At 37.3% G+C, this 10,818-nt stretch overlaps 1 protein-coding gene across 2 annotated transcripts in view; it reads left to right on the top strand.

The window, feature by feature from the left end:
• The first annotated feature begins 384 nt into the window (after window positions 1-384).
• LOC124864127 (mucin-5AC-like) overlaps window positions 385-10,818 on the top strand; it is a 119,871-nt gene continuing 109,437 nt past the window's right edge. For both annotated transcript variants that reach the window (XM_047358799.1, XM_047358797.1), the window contains exon 1: window positions 385-518. The gene's annotated coding sequence lies outside the window, so the exon portion shown is untranslated. The remainder of the gene's footprint in view (window positions 519-10,818) is intronic.

Genomic DNA, 10,818 nt, shown 5'->3' with positions numbered 1-10,818 from the left:
TACATACATCTCAGTACAGTTGCGTGACAGAATGCTTCTAAATCTAAGCAAGGTTAGTGCAGATTAATGATCAAAAGTTTCTTTTTACTGCTATAGTTAAAAATGTAAATTTGCTGATATTTATGACAAACGACGAAAGCGTGAAACCGACACTTTCACGGTGAGAACGTCGCAAGTTTTATAAGAAGAAAAGGATAAACGAGACACGCCTTTGCTGTAACATTGACCACACAGATATAACTGTTTTATTTGTCTGTTTTCAAGAGTTAAACCACCGAGAAAGAACTCTTTCACCGCTGGGTGCCTCCTGCAGCAAGCTGCTCCTCCTGTCGATGCTCGCTCCTCCTTCCCCGATCAGTTTTTTGGGAGACCATCACTTTATGGCACAACACTAACCCACTTCGGAAATTCCAGGATGAAATCAGCTCTTCAAAAGCAGGGGGTATTCACATCGAAACTGAAAGTAAATATTCTGTCATTATAGCGACGTAGACGCTAGGACAGGACGGCGCAGCACGGTAGGTTTAATGGATTTATTAACCTTTCTCTGAACTATAATTCGTCAGCAAATTTGAAACGAGTGAAACCCAGAGATTAAATATTTTCTTTCTTTGCGGTGGAAACTTTTTAGATTTTTGTTAGATGTTTGTTAGGCAGCGAGCAGAGTGGACCATAACTAAACATGTTTTTAGAAACTTCTATTTAAGATACGTATTGGTCATTTCCATCAACTTAATATGTCCTGTGAGCACGAAGTAGGTGACATTGTTGCCAGGCAGTTTTATGTAAAGGACGTGGCTGTGATCATTTGGAGGCTCTTATGCTTTTAAAAATGCAAATCATTGTTCATCATTCTACGCAGTTCGACCGTATGTTTTGGTTAGTGAAACAATAATTAGAAAACATTATAAAAACTAATGTATGTAAAAAAAAAAAGAAATACATCGTACTGACTCCCAATGTGCCGTGGACTAAACGGAAGGTTTGCCTTCATCTGCTCTGCACTTCGGTAAAGTTAGAAAGATATTCACAGATTCAGCTTTTCCGGCTCAATAACTCATTAGCGGAACATTGCCTCTAGAAAACTAACACCTCTCTGCAACCACAGCAAGGCAGACAGGGAGCTACAATCGTATTTTCCTCAAAACGAGCCTAACACCGAGCTGGGAGACTTGCATTGGCTTCTATGCAGAAATCGCTGCTCCTCAAATATTGCACGCCCCACTTTTCAGTTTTTTATTTGTTAAAATTTCATTCAACTTCACGATTGTGTCCCACTTGTTGATTCTTCACAAAAAATTAGAATGTTATATCTTTATGTTGGAAGGCTGAAATGTGGCAAGAGGTTGAAAAGTTCAAGGGGGGCAAATACTTTCGCAAGGCACAGTATCTGTTACTGCTTGTTTGCTCCTCAAAACATAACAAATAACACATTGTTAATTTATTTATTAATGTATTATGAATCTACTATGCATAAAATCATAGTAAAATATGTCATTCCAGTTAAACTTGTCTTTTGTCAGTGAGCAAGTTGAAGTGCAGTGGAGCCTGCAAGCAATTCCCACTGCAGTCTCCCTCATAATGCAAGAAACAAGACAAAAAATGGTTTTCAGGTGAACAGGATTTTGTGTGCAGCTGTAAGGGCTTCTTTAATATTGGGATTTTTATTATTCATCGTGATTTTATTTTATGTCATATTGCATGAACAAGACTTTTTTGTGTGTAATGGCGTCAGATCTCAGGTTGTGACACACTGCAAACAGTAAAGGAAATTTTAATATTATTTGGTTGTAATACAGAGTTATTATCAGTATAAGCAAGTCTGCATCAATAAAGGCAATGTTATGTTTATTCAAAAGATTCAAGATGAGGTACTCTATGTGTGCTATGAGTTTAATGGCACTACAATATGCTACAGTGACGTTATTGACCATTTTATACTTATTTTAATGGTAAAAAAATTTCAAAAAATATATTTAAGCACATTTTCTCCAAGTAAGAGTTGTAGTATGATCAGGATGAGGTGATCTATGTGTGCCATGAGTTTGATGGCACTACAACATGCTATAGTGAAGTTATTGACCATTTAATGCCTATTTTACTGAATATTTTGGCTATTTAGGCTATAGTCTTTGGGAAATTCCATTTTTTTAAGTATTAATTTCCAATCCAAGAAATGTAGTATGAAAAATGTGAAATCACATACACATACAATGATTTTAATGACAATACACCTCTCCTTCCGTGTCGGAGGGAAGTCGTCCATGTGGATGCTTCCTCCAAATATTTTGAAGCTCATTCAAAAGACGTGGAGCAAAACCGAAAAAAAAAGATTAAAAAAGTTTTTTTGCTAGAGCTGGTGTGGTAAATACTAATGTGATATGACAAAATGTTTGAAACGTGGTACCATGGTACAATGATGGGTCAATGACCAATATTTATTGAAGAGCTGTTGTCAGATTATTTATGCTGAGTGAATCGCTGCTTCTTAAAAAAACTAAATGATCTTAAGGCTTGGTACACTGAATGCAGATTAGGGTGCATAATTAGTTTAACACTGTTGAGGTAGGAAAACGTTACTGGCCGTCAGTTAATTCTTACATTACTCCTCACCTCTCCCCGACTCTTTTATTTGGCACCCAAAGGACAATCCTCAGTCAGAGATCAGTTGTACGTTTCCACAAGTTTATAAAAAACCAATCTGAATTCAGAGAGGGGACACACACTCCGTTTTGGAGGGGCTACAATACCTTTATATACCCCTCGCTGCTATGCAGTACACATACACAATCATCCTGTCTGTAAATATCTCCCCAGCAACCATATAACCTCATATCCAAATAAGGAGTACTTCTGGTTCTTCTCTTATAACAAATTTATCCTGCCTTGTCTCCTTCCCCAATTTATGACCTTGCCCTCTCTGTGCGCTGTTCTCCCCTGTCTTCTTCTGCCCCATCAGTGATTCCTTGTCCTTCACTAATTTATGACTTTGGACTCTCTACTTCCCTCCCCAAGGACCTTGCACTTTCTATGCTTCACTCCCTAAGCTTGACCCCCCCTATGCTCTATGTACACATGCCAGTTACACACAGAGATGGTTTACAGGTCCTTCTCAAAATATTAGCATATTGTGATAAAGTTCATTATTTTCCATAATGTCATGATGAAAATTTAACATTCATATATTTTAGATTCATTGCACACTAACTGAAATATTTCAGGTCTTTTATTGTCTTAATACAGATGATTTTGGCATACAGCTCATGAAAACCCAAAATTCCTATCTCACAAAATTAGCATATTTCATCCGACCAATAAAAGAAAAGTGTTTTTAATACAAAAAACGTCAACCTTCAAATAATCATGTACAGTTATGCACTCAATAGTTGGTCGGAAATCCTTTGGCAGAAATGACTGCTTCAATGCGGCGTGGCATGGAGGCAATCAGCCTGTGGCACTGCTGAGGTCTTATGGAGGCCCAGGATGCTTCGATAGCGGCCTTTAGCTCATCCAGAGTGTTGGGTCTTGAGTCTCTCAACGTTCTCTTCACAATATCCCACAGATTCTCTATGGGGTTCAGGTCAGGAGAGTTGGCAGGCCAATTGAGCACAGTGATACCATGGTCAGTAATTTTGGGTTTTCATGAGCTGTATGCCAAAATCATCCGTATTAAGACAATAAAAGACCTGAAATATTTCAGTTAGTGTGCAATGAATCTAAAATATATGAATGTTACATTTTCATCATGACATTATGGAAAATAATGAACTTTATCACAATATGCTAATATTTTCAGAAGGACCTGTATATTACACACATAAATAGTTTATATTCTACAACAGTCAACATGATCTGCCAAAAACTCCCCCTGTGGTTGGCCTGTGTTTATCTCTTCAGAATTTAGATCAGTGTCTTATAAATGTATACACAAATTTTCTTAATCTAGAAGTTTTGCCACTGTTCTAAGCTAATGTTCTATTCTACTTTTTTATTTTTTGCATTTATTTGTCTTTAGGGTTAATTGTGTGTGAGTCAGTATGTGACTAAAGAAATATTACGACTACTACTACTCATAATAATACTGATGTTGAAAGGAGTTATGGTGCAGGAACACTGATTCATGCTAATTTTAGCTCATTTTGATATTTTAAAATAGCAAAACCATGATATTGATAACCATGATGAATTTGAACATGATAATTATGACACAAACATTTCATACCCTAAGAAACAAATTTAGATTTTTGTGATAAAAAAAAAACAAAAAAAAACGTGTTAAAGAATAGTAAATGCTAATGCTGTTAGATAAGAAATTGCCTTTTAAGATAAAACTGAAAAAGATAATCACACAACTTGTGGTAATATGATTTATTCTTGTTCTCTCTAATGCAGTGGAATTATAAAGTTAAAGATAAAACCTTGTTTCATTTTCCGTTAGTACGACACTGAGTCAGGGAACCTGTCCTGCCATTAGAAATGACCAGATACATTCCTTTGGGGTGAATTCTCTAAACAGACACCATGCCATGTCAAGCCCAATTACACACAGTCGACTTCATCATACAATGAACTTCAATTGAAATGCATCATATTTAAACAAAATGTTGATTGGTTCTGCTACTTTATCACAGTTCTGAGTTACTATAAACAAACTCCAAACTAAAATGCAGTCAGTGCGTGGGATGCTTTGTCAATTCCATTGTTTTGGTAATTTGCAATTATTTGCTTCCTTCCTCTCAACTACCCTTTCCCTTCCTGACTAGGAATAGTGAAATTACAGAAAATGAAATTTCAAATTTTTAGGGCAACATACTGTATTTGTCAGTTTAAACTTAGCAGGGGCAGGTATGAATTTCTACATCTAAACCCTTCTTCAACATATATAGAATGTATATTTGTACTAGAAATTTCAACTCAGTTTGGCTAAACCAGGAAAATACTCGCCAAGGCTCCTGAGTGGAAAAGTAAACTTGGCCATGGAAATGGAGGAAACAAATGGCCTGGCATAAATATTAAATGCTCATGCTGGTGCTAATAATTTGTCTGAGAGATCAGAAGGTTGCACAGTGTTTTTCAGTCTATTAGGTGTTGTTTGTACAGGTCTTCGGAAAAGCTGGACCATTTTCTAGAAGCCAGCTGAATATCTTAATCCAATGTATGTGTTTGTGTCAAACACTGGTGAATCAAAGATCAATAGCCTACTCAGAAATAGAAAGGGAAAGAACCTTACCATTTATACCAGCATTTCTGTCAATGTTGCTTTCTGTTTCAAACTGAGATTTGATTTGATTTGATATATCTTTAGGAGACAGTTGTAGCAGACAGTCTCAGCTAGCGCTTACAAATTCTTTGTGTAGGAAGTGAAGCTGGAGGCCACAAAGGCCACAGAATCTCTGGCCCCTACGGATACAACACTAACGCCATTGTAATGTCGCCATTACACTTAAACGCGCCGGGTTTTTCACTCTCCCATTTTTCTTTCTGATTTTGTCGAATTTTTGGTTTATTAGATCACTTCAAAGTTCCAGTACTGACCTTTTCATCAGTGATGCTCATATATTTAGTTTATTTATGTAGAGCCAATTCACAACACATGTCGTCTCAAGGCACTTTACAAAGTCAATTCAATCAAATCATACAGATTTCAAGGCAAGTACAGAAATTCTAATTAATCCCAGTTATCAAACAATGCAGTCAAATTCAGTATGTTATTCAAATTGAATAAAGGTTTTTTTAAGGAAACCCAACAGATTGAACAGTCAGTCAGAGACTGTTCCTTTCATAGAGTGACTGCCAGTTTTTGTGTGAAAGTTGATCTCTGGTTTCCCCTTGAGTAAATCTTAGTCCACCAGATTCTAGTTTTGGAACTAAGAAACTTGCTAAGAACATGTGATAATAATTGTCATGGTTGTGTCACGGTACTGTCACGGTTTACTTGGAAATGGACCCAGAATGCAGACAAGCAGGCAGCGTGATGGTAAGTGAAAAAGATTTAATAACGAAAACCCACTCACTACAGGAGGCAGAAACAAAACAAACGGGCAGGCAAGACAGGCATGGCATGATCAAAAAATAAGACATGAGCATTGAACTTGACATGAGCATGAGAGTGAAATATGTTTCCGCGAAGACAAACAGAGCGGGTGTGAATATATCGAGTGAAAACCAGGTGGAGCAAGGGGACAGATTAATTTGGACAGGTGAGCCGAATAAACTTAATTGACAGAACAAAACGTGGCTGCGGCAAAAACAGAGACTCTAATAAACAAACTAGAAAAACATGAAGCTAAAGCATAACCAGATCCGAAAACCAAACTTGACAAAACATGAACAAGACGGCAAAACTAAAGCATGACCAGGAAAATAACAGAAGCATGATTCAAAATCTAAGAAGAATAATAACAAAAGAACGAGTCAAAAACTTAATTGTGAAAAACATAAGAAGAAACCCGAAACCAAAAACCAAACAACCCTACATCATGACAGGTTGTCTAGTTTCTTTTTTGAAGCATTGCGATAAAACAAAAGAAAGTGTAATATCCTTGCTGCACACCCCTGAAACTAATATTTTGTTTAAGCATTTCTTGATTCCATTTCAGTATTCTTTGGTTGGAGTCGTTCAGCATCCCACATCTTGATTTATATTCTCCCAATCTCCTTTGCATAACCTCTGTTAATCTTTCAGATTGTGAAGACATCTTATCCATAGTCCTCTTCAATTGAACCCAGAGATTTTCTGTTAGCTCTGGACTTGTGGACCAGCCCAAAACTTTAATTTCCCTCTCATAAAGTACTTCTTTGTTGATTTGAATATATGTTTGGATTCACTGCATTGCTGAAAAATGAATTCTTTCCTCACCGTCAGCTTTCTAGGTGACACCTAAAGGGTTGGACTCAAAACTGAGTAATATTTGAAACTGTTCATATTTTCATCCAACTTGACAAAAACCCCAGCTTCACCTGAAGAAGATCAACACCAGATCATGATGCTGCCACTACCATGTTTCACCGTTGGTATAGGTTCTTTTGGTGATGTGCAGCATTGTTTTTGTGCCAAACATATATCTTTTGAAACTGGAGATCTTAGCCTGGCATATTCTTTCAGATAAATATGTCTTCTTGGTCGTGACATATGAAGAAAACTTGTAGAAAACAGGCACTGCTTGGCAGAAATCCCTTTGAATACTTTGGTGTTGACATTTACCATTATCTGTCTTGTTTTTTCATCCATTTTGGAGAAACTTCAATTTTTAGCAATGTTGCGGTGGTCCAATATTTTCTGTAATTACTGAGTGTCTTTACTATGCCATGGTATGTATGTAATGCTGTGGAACTATTTGTATCCTTTTCCAAACTGATACCTTCGTATGGTGAGATCCACTGGACCCTTTGACACCTCTCTGCAAACCATATTTTTGGATAAAAGGTGTACATTTCCAAATGTTAGGAAGATTCTAGTTGGAAACTTTGGAACTTTATTCACAGTAATAAGATTTGTGATCAGGTATTTTAACAAAGTCATAGTTAAATGGGGTGCACATATTTGCAATTACATTGTTGCACCTTTTATAGTTTTTTACATTTCTTTTCAGTTGAATTGTATAGGATAAATTACTTTTCATGTTCTAAGTTTTGTGAGCTGTCTATTCTCAAGCTCATGGGGTTGAGATCAGAATTCATTTGGGGGTTGGGACTGTTTCAAGTGATTGTGTGTGCCTGTTTTTTGTGTCATGTTGGGTCTTGGGCTGCAACCTCTCCTGGATTAGTTTAGGCCCCCCTTAAAATGTGGGGCCTATTTCCTCCCCGCCACACTACCAGCAGGTGGTTCCTTTTTGCCCCACCTCTCTCTTTTGTGCTTCTTATATTTTTTCTATTTCATTTCCATCTCCGTAACAATTGAAATAATCCGAAAACAGTATAAATATCAAGCAGAGCATTACAGCCAGTAATGCTTTACTTGTGAAAGTAAATCTGTTGGGCTTCTTCTTGGCACTCAGACAACAGTTCTGAGTCCTACTCTGACAGACAGGACAGGGTTTAAAAAAAAAAACCAATCACAGGAAATAATTGATTAAAACTCTAACATTATTGATAGATTTGTGTTTTTCTTAAACAATTAAATTCCAAATTGAAGCTTATTAAAATGTTTCCTTGTCCTTTTCTTTATTTATAGGATTTAATATAATGTAGTTTCACCCTTTGCTGCACTGTTTGCATTGGCATGCAGTCATGTTGGAACAGTAAGGGGCCATTCCCAAGCTGCTCCCACAAAGTTTGGAGCATGGAACTGTGTAAAATGGCTTAGTTTACAAACAGCCCACAATTTGCAGCAAACTTCACACTGTACACAGCAATAGTCAGGGAAGTAGCATTTTCTGGGCAACTGCCAAACCTGAATCATGTATTTAGTGATCCGACAGAGGCCCTGTCCACACTGAGACGAGCTTAGGTCTACATAGGTATTGTCGTTTATGCTCACACAGATCCAGCGTTTTAGGAGACAATCATTTTTGAAATGAGTCCCAGAGTGGAAAGATTTAAAAATGTCGGTTGTGTTTACGTGTACTGTTGGGATTATGAATCTGAGAATATTATTTAATATTAATATTTTAATATTTTATCGAATAATATTTCGGTCTGTTAAGGGTTGTCCTGTGAATACCAGCCCAGTAAGGCGATGGTATTAGGACAAAATAGAAAGGTGTGAGACGAGCTCTGACATTATTGAACAGCATAAACTCTGCACATATATGGAATGAATTCACACAATTTCTTAAAATACAAGAATTTATTAACAAAAATAAGTCAACTTAAAGTCAAACATATTTCAATCCAACTAAATTACCAAGCAGAATTAAAGAATAACAAAGATTAATGGGCTATGTACAATATAAACAAGTTGATGAAAGATGATTGGAAATCATGACCAAAAGAGTGATGCAACATTACCATGCAATGTTTATGTTTGAGAACCAAGGATTATCTTGAAGAATCTGGAAGTGAAATTATGTTAGTCTTGGAACTAACTCAGAAAATGATCAGCAACATTTAGACAACCAATCACAATGCAAGATCAGATAAAATATTATTTTAATAAAATAATGTTTTAAATAATGATCTGCTGAATAAAACCAACCTTCTTGATGACCTTTTCTCAACGGTGTCTAATTAGCTGCCTTTACTTATTAAAATAATATTTAAAGAAATATTATTAAGGGAAATGGTAAAATATTTACGGAAATATTTAGGAAAAGAGCCAAATCTGGCTGGAGAAATGGGGCTTAATGGTGTTTACTTAGTTATCAAATTTAGTAAAATGATGTTAGTGACACATTATTTACTGGATTGAAAACTAAACCTTTCTGGGTAAATATTATTTAGCACCAAGCACATGTCCTTAGCTGTTAGCAGTTGAAGCTAACAAAATGGGCTGATAGCTTAGCACCAGATTCAAACACACACCTTTAAAATACCAGGGTTAATAAAAGAGTTAAAACGCATTAGCGCGGACGGCGCGTTATGATCAATCTTCTGTTTAAAATCACCTTTCAAGTAAAGTTTGTCTTAACTTTAAAAACATACAAACAAAGAACACAACCTGAGCACGTGTGCTGCAGATATTCTGCTAGTACCAAGATAGCTGAGTTCAACACAAACAAAACCAAACTTCATAAAATGAAAAACGTTTAGATCATTTCAATCTAAATCCTTCTATTTCTCTTCTGTTCTGTCCAAACCTAACCTTATGAACTGTGGTGAGGAACGTTGCACGGGTGACGACGAAGTTTGAAGAAAGTATTCACAGTGAACAATGGTTTGCTAAAGCTAACCTCCTTAGCTGTGGGGGGGTTGAAGGTGCGGTCGCTGTGTGGACAAAAGGGTTAGCTTCCAGCTAACCTCCGTAACTGTGGATGAAAGACGGCTCATTGTGTCCGCCAACCACACTGCACATTACCGTAACCACGGTGATGCGGTCTCTGCTGTCTTCCTTCCAGACTGGGAGACCGCTCTGCTCGGCTTCGTAGAGACCGCTTCTCTGTAGGGAACTTCTGTGGGACAGTTTGCTTCTGCAGGCCTCAGAGAGAAAGTAAGCAACTCTTACACCTTCATTTCCCCGTTCATGAATGAAAATACCAGATACACAGAAGGTATTTCATTCATACTTAACTTTGCATATAATCGATGATCATATGACATCCTTGGATCCAGTTGAAGAGTTTATGTCTGTTTGCCAGCAAAGAGACATCAGCGCGCTTGTCTCCCCTATCCGGTCCCTCTGTTTATGTTGTGTTTCTGTTGCAGTCTCATAGTGCCACCAATTGGCCCAGCTTACTACATGCTACAACGTTTTCAGTGGTGCTGGGTGCACTCGTGTGGAGGCACATATTTTCTAAATAGTTTTTGTTTTTGTGTGGACAGCGAGGCATGATTCGTCAGTGCAACACATTTCCACTAATCTGGACCCTAGTAGGGTATGCTTTACAACACACTTCATCCAACGCTTTGCATTGCGGTTGCTGATAAAAGGCGTGAATGCAGCTGCGCAGTCAAAAAAATCCAGTCCATGTAGCTGTCTAAACACCTTTTAAGAACTAAACTGTCTGAAGGTCACATTAAGCTATTTACACTAAAGAAAATGTACTACCTCTGTTCATTATGTGCCTCAGTATCCGCTGTACCTGAGCTGTGATTTTACGGGGGCTACCCGGGGTGGAGAACATTTATGTCTGAACGTTTTGGACAGTGTGCAAGTATAAGTCCATGAAGCACTGTCACAGAGGCCATTGTCCTTGATGGTTCGTTGGAATGTACATCAAC

The sequence above is a fragment of the Girardinichthys multiradiatus genome, chromosome Y, assembly GCF_021462225.1.
Source record: "Girardinichthys multiradiatus isolate DD_20200921_A chromosome Y, DD_fGirMul_XY1, whole genome shotgun sequence".
NCBI classification, from domain to species: Eukaryota; Metazoa; Chordata; class Actinopteri; order Cyprinodontiformes; family Goodeidae; genus Girardinichthys; species Girardinichthys multiradiatus.
The sequence above is the reverse complement of the archived record's forward strand: the minus strand, read 5'-3'. Positions and strand labels throughout refer to the sequence as shown.